A 13395-nucleotide genomic window follows, 5' to 3' on the forward strand; every position below is an offset into this window, starting at 1 on the left:
TATAGATATGCATGTGGCCTCTAAGACTTGTAAATATAAATGTACTTCCAGACCCGGTGGTTGGAAGGCTAGGTGGCCTTCTTCAAGTCCCTATTGCAAAGTGAGGCCTGTGGACTATGAAAGTCTAACCACACACATTTATAATGGGCATCTTCTGCAGTATCACATCAAGTATGCCATAGGGCTTGATTCAAGCAAGAAAAATGGGCCATTCTGTCTCCTAGTTATGTAGCGAAAGTTACCAATAATTGGGGAGCATGGGGCCATTTCCAGGCCTGCGCCTAGGTACTGCCGCACTGGCAGCACAATTGATAGGTATACCATTGACTTTGCACCTTATAGGTGTGTGTGGGAAGATTTTCATAAGTGTGTTATAAAGTTCTGGGTAAAAAAGAACTAAGCATTCTGTTATCGCTGGGCTGTCTAAAGTCAACTGATTAAAAGCAATAAGGACAAAGAATATAATTGCTGATTATGTAAACTGCACAGTTATCATGAAAGAACAATACCATGAACTCTAAAGACAAAGTTCCACACTAGCCCAGCCCTGCCCCAGCCCAGCCCAGAATCTCAATGAGCAGACTCACACCCTCCCACAACTAAATCAACATTATTTATTCATATCAAAGTTACTCTCTTGAATTACATTCATACTCCTTCTTAGGTTTTTCAGCGCTTTATGTTGAATAACACATTTGTTCCAGAAACTATAAGCACACACATTTACACACTGCTTCACATTATGGGCCTACGCAATTAGATATGACTCCTATTCTTCTTCTTCTTCCGGAGTTTTAAATAGCACGACCTTGACCCAAAGGTATCAGAGCGCTTTTCATGAGCATCAGTTGCGTTACATGAGGACACGTTAAGTTTTGATGGGGAGATTAAGTGATTTGCCCAGAATCACAGGATATTGCTTGTCATGCCGAGACTCGAATCAGGGACCCCAGATTTGAGGTCAACCACCCTAGCTGTTTGGCCACATACTCTCCCCAAATGCCTCTTGGAAGGCATGACTCCTTTCCACATTAATCAATAGTAATAAATAGAATATTATTCTGTAGATAGATAGATAGAAAGATAGACAGACAGACAGACAGACAGACAGACAGACAGATTGATTAATTTAACATGATTGAATAATGTAATCTGTGAGGTCATAAGCAGTGCACGGCAGGTATACATTTTATAGCAAGCTCAGTAAACTATAACTGGTGAATTTCCGAGGTTTATTGTTTTTTCAACATTTGTATCTTATTTCAACACCTACCTATAACGTCACTTTAACCTTTGGTTTTTCTTCAGTGAATTTCTAGGGTTTTTGTTCATATTCAGCCAACTCCTTCACTGCACATGGTAGCCCACAGCTTTTGGGTCTTAGGCACCGCACCCAACCGTACTGCAGCTGGCCAACCACCGGCAGTGCATAACCTCTAGTCAGGCTGTGTGCAGTGGGGGACTGGCTGCAGGGCCAGGCTTATTCCCAGACCATGTGCCCATCCCCTCATGGTCAGCGCAATGCACAGTAAAGAGGTATTATGAGGTGGCAGGTGAAGTGGGCGCTCCTACAGGAGTAACGCTGTAGCTCACTGGAAGTCCGCATTGGGTTCCACAGGAGGACCACCGCAGTGCCCACAGCGGGATTCTATTCTTTTTACATTTTGGCTCCAGGAGCACAGGGTGAGTCCCTCTGTGTCTCCTCACAAGTATCAGAGAGTAAGGGCGTCCGCACCCTGCCCCCTTATACTATTTGTGACAATCTATTTCAGGATATATAGACCGAGTCCCAGAACCCTTGTCATGGCAGTCACAACATTTTCTATTGAGTTGCAGCCAGCCAATCAAATTGCCTACTTGCGTGGTTTCAGGTCCCCCGTCCGAAGACACAGAAATGGCCAACGGGAGAATCGGTCCATTAGAGGGCCCTATTATGTTATTTTTCAGAACTGCAGAACTCCTGAGGGACCAACTGTCCATTTATATCTAACTTCTTAATCCCTTCAAGCCCAACCTGAGCATTTCTTTAAATTGACATTTTTGAAAAAGGCTGTAGGTATTTACACCTAATCCTATGGTAATTACCATCGGAAATCAATGTTTTAGGACCCCCTCTTTTTCTAGGTTCCTGCTTCACAGATTGGCACAAAATGTCCCATGAAGGAGCTGAGGTGGACGAAGCTTGTTTCAGAAAGTTTCAGAAAGATTTGTCAAATGGCACCAAAGTTATTAGCAAAATATTTTTTTTTATTTTCTATGGAAACTTTGTTCTCACTAAAACACTGTGACAAGCACAACTTTGTAACATATAGACACACACATACACACACCCACAAACATACACACACACAAACAAATACTCCTCACTCCATCCTGCAATATGGAAAGAGACTCGTGCTCCTCAGGTTTACAGTAGGGGTGGGTGGAACAATTAGTAACAAAGAATTACTAATAAATTCCGCTGTTCCACTAGTGGAATTAATTAGCACTAGACTTGTTAGATGTGAGAGTTTGTGTAAGCGTTGGCCATTTTAGAGTCAGTCAAAATGTTATGTTCTCGCGGCTGTGAAGAGCAATGCGCAACTCCAGTCAGCTGGTTTCAAAGCTGAGACTTTCTGCCTGACCCAAGGATGGCCATGAACAGGAGGCAACACTGCCCTATGCGACTGGGCATGAGCAGTTTGGCTTTAGAGAAATGTGAATGTGCGAGACAGACCGTAGAAGAGTGGGAGAGACTGGAAGGCAGTGGAGAGTGTTGCCGAAATTGGAACGGGGAGCCCTCTTCCAGCTTGACACCCTTAACCCCAATGGGCTATTGACCCACTAAACCCCATCAAGGGTTGCAACCTTAGCACAGAGGACAAGACCATTGTAGAAAGAAGCAAAATGATCAACTGAAAACTGCGGGAAGACAGGGTCAAGGCGACTTGTCAGATCAAGCTGCTGCTTCTGGGTGAGGGTTATGGTGTGAAGGAGGGAGAGGCCATCACGGCTGTCACAATTGGAAGAAGAGGGAGTAGTAGAACGAAAGAGGTTTTGAGCTGGTGCTGCTGGCTGTGAACATGATAGAAAGGGGTGAAGAGAGAACAGATGGGTGGAGAGAGTAACAGCTGTACAACGAATCACAAGTGCCCCTTTCACCTCAGAGGACACTGGAGATATACAGAATCACACAGGGAGAATTACAGGAAAGCTATCAGAGTGGAAGACGAATAGGGTGTAGGAGGATGCAGGGGGAGGGGTGGGGAATTTGAATGTGGTGACGGACAGTGCATAGAAATATAGTGCCAATGCCATGCATCACACCTTAGGCCTTTACCAGCTTCATTTTAGCTAACTGCTTGTTGCATATTAGAGTTGTAGTTTCACTTTTAGCATTCCATTGCGTGCTCAACCTTCTTAGACACAGAACATTACTGACTTTGCGTACAGTCATTCAGACCAACCCCTGAGACAAAGAACCTCTGCAAAGATGTTGTATGCTTGCGAGACTGAAACTTGGTGATGACTGGCAGTGTTTCCATACCATGGTAAAAACTGCTGAAAAGAGAACATCTTTTTGCAGGGGTCATCCATTGATTCAAGTGGGCAGCCTGAGGCACAGAGGGAAGGAAAGGCGCATGCTTCTGGCGAGTTAAGCAGCCCAGACACAGTGAGTGCGACTGATGTGAGGTAAAGTGCATTTCAAACACTATTTGGGAACAGTGTGAAATATCTCCATCCTAGTGCATTGCTCCTTCGAATGGATCTATTGACAACTGCATCTCTGTCCTGCACTGCAGATAGAGGCAGTGCTATTTTTGGCATGGTAGCGATGCTATCACATTTCCCTTAATCTCTTTTCTCTTCCCATTTAGAGTATTTGAGCCAGACATAGAGGTATCACCTATGAATTTATGTAAAAAGAGGTTGCTGGAGTAACTTGTGTGATTTCCTCATAAGCTGACAACAAGCTAAGCACTTTGTAAAGATGACCAGGGGTGGGCGAAACTCTACAAAATCTCGCAGGGTTTTTTGTAACTCTTCAGAATTCTGCAGAGTAAAACTCCACGAGTTCTGCCAATCCCTAATTTGCAGCAAAGTTGTTTATTCACACAAAACTGTTATAGTCCAGCGTTAGGCCCATGCAGCAAAGCAGCTTATTTCTTACATTGACTTCACAACTAACATTTCCAGCTATGACCTTTTGCACACATTTGTACGCATTACAATGTTGGATTCATTTCCCATATGTGGACGTAGAAGTTCTGTTAACATATCAATAGCACATTAATTGTTTTTTAAGGCACCCTACCCTGTACCACGGAACATATGAGACTCAGTCCGCTCAGCAGAGTAGGAGCGACTTTGCAGGTCTTAGCATCATACAAACCGCATCCGGACATTGCTGCCTTAACAGCAGCAGGAATGAGGAAAGTTTACAGAGGTCTAGTAAAAGTTTACAGATATGCTACACAATACGTAATGAGAACATTTACAGTCCTACCTGCTGGGGATGCTCAGGCTACACATCCACACATGACTTCTACAAGTATTAGCCCATAAACAATAAATGTCGTTATGGGAAAGGTTCCCACAAGTCGGCGGCAAATCCCATTCTGGATAGCACAAAAAACAGCACAGCATGAAGCAGTTTTTTTCCCATACGGGCCTGAAGGAAAAACACAAAATGCTGACAATTTGCTTGCCAACGGGGATGGCTCCCCTGATAGAAGATTGTGTCACTTGGGGTACAATGCTCGCTGCCATATATACCAGAACACATGGTACGCCTTCAATATTGGTCATCGCAGATGTACTGAAGCAAATACCGAACTAGTACGGGGCAGAGCCTACTTAGGGGATGAAACTGATGGACAATTTTCCCCAGGTATCAGCCATTATGTTGAGTAACATAAAAGGGGAGGCAGCAGCAGTGGCTATACACCAACACTTGAGGGAAATCACTCCTGCACAACAGGAGAAAGAATTGCCTAACATTATCGAAGATACAGCTGCTTCACTAAGTGGAGATAATCTGGGAGCCAGACCTGGGAAACTAATAGTTAAGAGCAATCCTCAAAGGATAACTCTGTCATGATCCCTGTCTAGTCTTGTCAAAATAGACATAGTGCAGTACACGCCTATCTGCCCTGTATTAGAGCATTATTTCCCCAATAAAACCCTCACCTGTTCCTTGCATCCTGCAAAACAATGCATGTATTACAGTGTGCCAACATAAAATGTATTAAGCTTTATTGTGTAAATGCTTTACTAATGCTGATCGGTTTCAACTTATTTGTCACCCCAAGAGGTATGGAATTGTATTGGTACTTCTCTAAATATATTTGTAACTTCCAAAATTTTGCCACAGTTGTAATGCTCTAGATATCTCTGTTTTGAAGGAAAACATTCTGGAAACTTTCGCGCTGACTCGCGCTTCATCCGAATGCAGGTCTTGCAATGATACGTCGTAGCGCGCTTAACGCACACGACATAGGACTCGTACCAGGATGTGGCATGACTATAAAATGCCTCACCTGAGTTTCTAGAAGGCGCTTAGCCTTCCGGCTCTCGACTTGGCAACAGCTGCTCTTCTCTGCTTACCTGAAGACATCAAGATCTCCGGTTTCTTCAATTTTGGACTCCTCTTCTGAATTGACGGTTCCTGAAAAAGAAAGAAAGAAAGAAATCTAAGTGAATATTCTTTTCTTTGAAGACGCCCATCTCAGAAAAGCAGCAACTTAACGAGCAATTTTTTGAAAGACTTTCCGCTTAAGGAAAGATATTTGAACTATAGGAAATCTTAAGCAACAGAAGACAATTTTATTTGAATGTTTATTTTGTACATTTGTTGTTCCACTCCTTATTATTCTTTTCCAAAACAGAATGCCATAATGGAATCAATACGAGGGTGAATTTAGAGTAAGTGAATACTGGTAATGTAACCCTGAACTAGAATGTCATGTTAAAAGCGCCTTAAAAACAAAAGAATACAAAATAAGTAATTCAATGATTTCTTATACTTTCAGAGAAAATATATCGTCACCTAAAGATAAAATACTACATCACAACACCAACTACATCACAACATCGACGATGCCCTCATCGGACAACACCTCGACTCACAAAGACATCCAGGACCCGACGCTTATTTGCAGGTAGAACATTTTAGATTACGCATGTTCCAAAATAAGTAGGGATTTCAGTGTTAGTATAATTGTAAGGTTAGCGATATAGTTTAAGAAATCATATCCTAAAAATACGTTGTGTTGCCTCGCAGGTCAACAACAGGAATTCTACTAGCGTCCGAATCCGGCCCGCCTCCCTGAGTTCTATCGAAAGGCCATAGTGTTTAATATAATCACTGTTTTTTGGATAGGGATCCTGGGAGGTTGGCTCATAGCATCTGTGTGAAACCCTACCAAGCACCTTACAGGTAGGAAAAAACTGTGTTTTTCTAGTAAGAGTGCATTGGTGAACCTGACAGAAGGCTAAGCCCACGGATTCAGTTTCGCCCAGACGCTATTGACCCATCTTCATAGGTCTCATTACAGAATATCGCTACTATATTAGCAGATATTAAATCAGAAAATGCAGAGTTACGTAGAGACATTTCAGTATTACAGACTAATATGCAGGCAGCCAATGTATCTAGTCTGCCTACTTGGAGTTTTCCATACTCAAAAAAACCAATATTAAAACCTGCTATGCAGACATTATATAGCAGTAATACAACTCCCGCGTCAACACAAATACAGGTCGTACCCCAATCTCTTTTCCCTTGGCGCCCCCAGAAAGGTTTTATGGAGATAGTGATAAATTTACTATCTTCTAAAATCAATGTCATCTCCATTTTGTAGCCAAACCTGCTGCGTTTCCTGATGATTCTTCCATGGTTGCTTTTATTTTGTCCTATTTGGGAGGACCATATGTCAGTACCATATGTAGAACGAGACGATCCAATCCTTTATGATCTTAGGCGCTTTAAAAACACAATGAAGAAATTGTTTGCAAAACACATATTCGTGCAATCAGCTGATCATGAATTGCTTAATTTGAAACCAGGTTCTTCTGACTTACTACACTACATCTCAGTATTTAATAGGTTGGTAATTGAAGCAGAATGGCCCGAAGAGAAACGCGTGTTTCTTTTCTACAGAGGGCTTAAGGACGAATTAAAAGATATGGTAACACAGATTCTAGATCCACCAACTGAATGTGAGGAGTTTATAAATCTAGTAGTGAAATGAAATCACCGTATAACAGAACGTGTGGGTGAAAAAGGTAGTATCGAACATAAAATGTTTCTGTTTAAGGAAAGACCTAGCTTTAAAAATGAATCAGTTCGCAAACCTGATTTGGGGGAGCCCATGCAAATCGGAACCGTTAGAGGTCCGCTAACTAAAGAAGAGAAAGAAAGCGCATAAAATTAAATCAATGTCTTTACTGCGGTAAAGCAGGTCATTTCATTAAAGAATGTCCCACCCGACGTAATAAAGCAAAAACAAAGATTACTGAGGTAGCTATTACACAACAGTCTGAAAACTAAAAGACTCAGTAAATGATGAGGTCAGTTTATCAAGTGAACAATCCAGTCCACAGCTCCTGCAGCCTCACAAAGCCATCTCAGTATCAGAGTTGTATTACAATCCCAAGAAGATAAATCTAGATCATGGCCCGTGGACGCATTGATTGATTCTGGAGCCACAGGCAATTTCATTGATACACAATTACTGCAAGAGTTAGGATTAAAAAAGGTATTGTAAGAAGGACCAGAAATAGTGCGAGTGGCAGATGGCAAAGAATTAACATCAGGTCCCATACAACATCACACTGAACTTCTTAACATGATATGCTCCACAAAACATACTGAAAAGATATCCTTCGCCATTATAGACGCTCCCCAAATCCGTCTTATATTAGGAATTCCATGGTTAGTTCTACATAACCTCTACATTGACTGGACACAAAGGACAATAATATTTAAATCAGACTACTGTCACACGAAATGCCTTCAACATCAGACATCAGAATTCCTTATACAAGGTTGTGAGTTTCCTAAAGATTCTAAAACCATTTTATTGTTGGAGGGAGTTCCGAATGAGTATGCCGACCTTGTGGATGTTTTTGACAAAAAGAAGGCAAACACCCTACCACCACATAGAGATTATGATTGCCGTATGGACTTAATGCCTGGAGCGACTCAACCATGTAGTCGCATGTATGCCCTTACTGAAACTGAGAATGAGCATTTAAGAAATTATTTAGATGAATACCTGTCCAAAGGATTCATTCGGCACTCTAAGTACCCGGTCTCTTCACCCGTCTTTTTCATAGCTAAAAAAGAGGGTGACTTACGATTGTGTATCGATTACTGCACTATTAACAATGTGACCATAACAAATAGATATCTATTACCTTTAATACCAACTTTACTAGACCAAATTAAAGACGCAACTATTTATACAAAACTGGATTTGCGCAGAGCATACCACCATGTACGAGTCTGTGAGGGCGATGAATGGAAAACAGAGTTCCTTACTAAATTTGGCCTTTACGAGTACCAAGTCATGCCCTTCGGACTCTGCAGTGCTCCTGCAGCATTTCAGTTTTTTATAAATGAGATATTAAGAGACTTTCTGGATATATGTTGTATTGCATATATTGATGACATACTAATATACTCAAAAATATTCCAGAACATGTAAAACAAGTAAGAGCCATTCGTCAACAGCTTTTCCAAAATTCATTATATGTGAAATTAGAAAAAAGGTTGTTCCATGCCACTAAAGTAGAGTTTTTAGGTTATGCCATCAGTCCTTCCGGAATCGAAATGGACCCAAAGAAAATCCAAGCTATCATTACTTGGCCAAGACCTTCCTCTGTGAAGCAAGTCCAATGTTTTTTGGGATTCGCCAATTTTTATAGGCGTTTCATTAATAACTTCTCCCAGCTTATTACTCCAATGACCAAATTGCTACGAAAAAACACTAAATTCGAATGGAACACTGAAGCAGAACAAGCCTTCCATTCTTTAAAGAAACAATTCACTTTGGCTCCTATCCTGATGCATCCAGACCCTTCTCAGCCCTTCATAGTCGAAGCAGATGCCTCGCAATTTGCCATAGGAGGCATTTTATCCCAAAGACATAAAAACACAGGCCAAATGCACCCCATAGCATACTACTCTAGAAACCTTTCTCCCGCAGAACAGAATTAAGCTATAGCTAATAGGGAATTATTGGCTATAAAAGCAGTGTTTGAAGAGTGGCGACATTACTTGTTAGGTGCTCGACACCCTATTGCCATCTATACTGACCATCGTAATCTACACACATTACGATCTGTCAAAGCTCTTTCTGCTCATCAATTGCGATGGACTCAATTCTTTAATGATTAAAAGTTTATCATCACTTATCGACCAGGAAAAGATAACAACAAAGCAGATGCTTTATCACGCATAGGCATAAGTGATGATATGCACGCAAAGCAAGAAAGATCACAACCAATAATACCAACAAAATGCTTCCAGGTTGGAGTTATTGAGACTGATATAATACCGAACATAAAGGAAAAACTAAAGACAAAACAGAAACATGAGTGGCTCAAAAAATATCTGTTGTTACAATGGAAAAATGATTTATTATGTATGAATGACCAAATTTTTGTACCTGACATGTCAATACAAAATCGAACTATGCAAGCATATCACGATACAGCATTGTCTGCTCATCCTGGGGTTACTAAAATGTACCAGTTAATTAAACGAAAGTTTTGGAGGCCTTCCATTTTCAAAGATATTCAGAAGTATGTAGACCCCTGTGTCGTATGTACACAAAATAAACCCGTACATCATGCCCCTAGTGGTTTAATGCAACCTCTATCTTTACCACCGCAACCGTGGCATACCGTTTCCCGTGATTTTATTGTAGAATTCCCACGTACTTAGACCGGTTTCACTGGAATTTTAAATGTCATAGATCATTTCACACGAATGACTCATTTTGTACCATTGAGAAAACTACCCTCTGCAATTGAATTAACTCAAGTTTTTCTGAAAGAAATCGTCAAACTACATGGAATGCCATCTATAGTAATTTCAGACAGAGGTTCCCAATTTATTTCTCATTTCTGGCAACACCTTGGAAAGTCATTGAGCATGGAAATGCGTACTTCATCCAGTTATCATCCTCAAACTGATGGATTAACCAAACACACAGATTAAACTATTGAACAATACTTACGATGTATGCAAACTACTTGAGAACAGGAATGGTCAGACATTTTACAAAATGCCCCAAGAGTGCTAAAAGCTTTTCATACCTGGTATCCTGATAAACCCAAAACTATTCCTGTAGTTTGAGGAGGGATTCTGCGAGGGGGTACTGTCATGATCCTTGTCTAGTCTTGTCAAAATAGACATAGTGCAGTACACACCTACCTGCCCTGTTTTAGAGCATTATTTCCCCAATAAAACCCTACCCTGTCCCGTGCATCCAGCACTCCATATTTGTGGTGTAATGGTAAACCAAAACAATGCGTGTATTACAGTGTGCCAACATAAAATGTATTAAGCTTTATTGTGTAAATGCTTTACTAATGCTGATCGGTTTCAACTTATTTGTCACTCCAAGAGTTATGGAATTATATTGGTACTTCTCTAAATATATTTGTAACTTCCAAAATTTCAGCAAAGTTGTAATGCTCTAGAGATCTCTGTTTTTAAGGAAAACATTCTGGGAACGTTCGCGCTGACTCGCGCTTCACCCGAATGCAGGTCTTGCAATGATACGTCATAGCGCGCCTAACGCACATGATGTATGACTCGTACTGGGGTGTGGCATGACTATAAAAGGCCACACCTGAGTTTCTAGAAGGCGCTTAGCCTTCCGGCTCTCGACTTGGCAACAGCTGCTCTTCTCTGCGTACCTGAAGACATCAAGATCTCCGGTTTCTTCAATTTTGGACTCCACTTCTGAATCGACGGTTCCTGAGAAAGAAAGAAAGAAAGAAAGAAAGCTAAGTGAATACAGGGGCGTAACGGAAGCTCCCGCAGCCCCCGTGGCGCAGTGGGGCCCCTGCACCTTACAGGTCAGAGGGGGCCCCCTAAAGATCCAGCAGCCCAGCTGCCGAGAATCTATATCATCCAAAACAATGCAACCATAAAAAAGCTACAGAGGCCCATCATTAGTGGCAGAGGGGAAAAAAAGAATTAATTGAAGATTGCCTTTCATTTGAAAGCGAGGGGCTCTTGAAGGGTTATGAAATGTTTCACTCTTCTGCTGCATTTTTAATTCGCACATGCAGGGCGTCAGAGATGAGCACTGGGGAGGAAACTGGAAAGCGGTGCAGCACCCTTTAAGGCAGGGGAGACAAAAGCAGTCTGCAGAGATCTAAGTCTGCCCCAAATGTTTCAAAGCACAATAAGAACAGTAAGACAGCGCTGGTGAATAATGTACTCGCTGCACAGAGCTGTTTTTGTCTAGTCATGGTTTTGACTCATGAGCTTCCTGCAAATGTGTAACCAGCAGATCACAGATTTGCATTTTATGGTGATAGCTCAGTAGCCTACTGCTTTTCTCACAGAGAATGTTTTGGTACTTGCAGTTCGTAAGTCACAATTCTCATAATATAGCAGTGAGCTATGTACCATTATTAAAGAGCTGCATGCAAACTGCAAGGCATAAGCTCAGAACCTTATTTTTTCCTCAAACTTTTGCTATTGTAAGGTTGCTAAAAAGGGTTTATTTCAGTAGTAAAAACTTCTCATTGATATATCCAACCCCAACCACTGTTACATTTTAAATTCTGACTTTGTGTTTCTCCAGAGAAATCACTCTTAACGTATAGGGCCACATGTACCATTTTAAACAGCGATTACCGAATCGCTATTTCACTGTATGAAACTCCATGACCTTCATTTAGCATTTCCTAATGGGCCGCAAATCGACCTACCTTATTAATATTAATGAGGCAGTTCTTAATTCGCGATCCATTATGAATCTCAAAAATCACAGAGATGGTGACTTGCTGGGGTCAGCAGACCACCATGTCTGTGATTTCATTTAAATAAAGCAATTTCTTTTTTTGAATGCAGACGGTTTTCCTTAAAAGAAAATGGTCTGTGCTTAAAAAACAAAAAGTGAAGTTTTCTTAATTTTTTAAGAGCAGTCCGTGGGACCACTGCCCGCTCTTAAAAAAACTTTTTACGAACATTCACAAAGGAAGGGACCCCTTCCCGTTTGCGAATGGGTTACCACCGACTTGAATAAGGTGGTAAAATGCAAATGTTTTGCAACAGATTTTCGGTCGCAAAATATTCCAACATACCGCTGCGATTCAATATTAGGAAGGGATGTCCTAGACACGCCCCTTTCCTAATATCTAATTGGTATGCATTTGCAGTTTTAAATTACGATTCGGTAACATGTTACCGAATAGAAAATTGGAATTCATGCATACCAAAAAGCATTGTACTGGTCTCAATTGGCCCAATTCTCCGAATCAACCATTTGCGACCGGTAAAATGCATGATGCATGTGGCCCATAATGCCGATCAGTAGGGATGACATGATTACTACACCTTGCAGCTCACATTGTCTTATGTAAAATTTTCTTACATTGATTTACACGTGTATGATTTATTGTCTCTGTGTACTATGTGTGTGTGAAAAGCGTGCTCTGACACAATACATTGGGGTTATGGAGAGATGAGGCGCACCGATGGAGGGAGGTAGCGAGGGAATCCATGGAGAAGGAAGTCATGGACAAGGGGGCAGAGTGCCAACAAAGATTGCAATGCTGGGTGCCTCTAATGCGAAACCCAGCCCTCGGTGTTTGTTTGATCTGCCCTGAATGCAGAAAGTGAAACACAGTGCCAATTACCCATTCACATGTCATTTTCCATGGTGCTGAGTTGCCGAGTCCCCTGACTTACCGCTTTACTTAGTTCACTATGAACTCTCCAAACTAAGTTTGTTATTGTTCATTTCAATGGCCTGAACGGATGAAAATAATATACAGGTACCTAGAGAACACATAGTGAAATGCAAACCAGCCATTCCCCATAAGGTGAATTGAAACCATAGGTAATATAATAAGAAATTATCCTTAAAAAACATATTTGATCCTGTAGCTATCTGTAAAACCTATATATTATAACTCTGAAAGCTACAAGATTTTTTTTAAAAAGCTTCCTAAATGCATAACCCACATGCACCTAATGGCACACTCAGGTTGTATATTTCATCACATTTTACAATTCGTGCCTGGCAAATTTGACATAGTGGTATGCACATTTTCACTAACATGCACACTCTCTTCTCTGCCATCATATGAGAAACCTCAGCTGGTTCTACTTTTTTATCCAATATCAATGTGCATTCTGGAACTTGTAGTATTGTATTTAGCTTT

The sequence above is a fragment of the Triturus cristatus genome, chromosome 2_2, assembly GCF_964204655.1.
Source record: "Triturus cristatus chromosome 2_2, aTriCri1.1, whole genome shotgun sequence".
Classification (NCBI taxonomy): domain Eukaryota; kingdom Metazoa; phylum Chordata; class Amphibia; order Caudata; family Salamandridae; genus Triturus; species Triturus cristatus.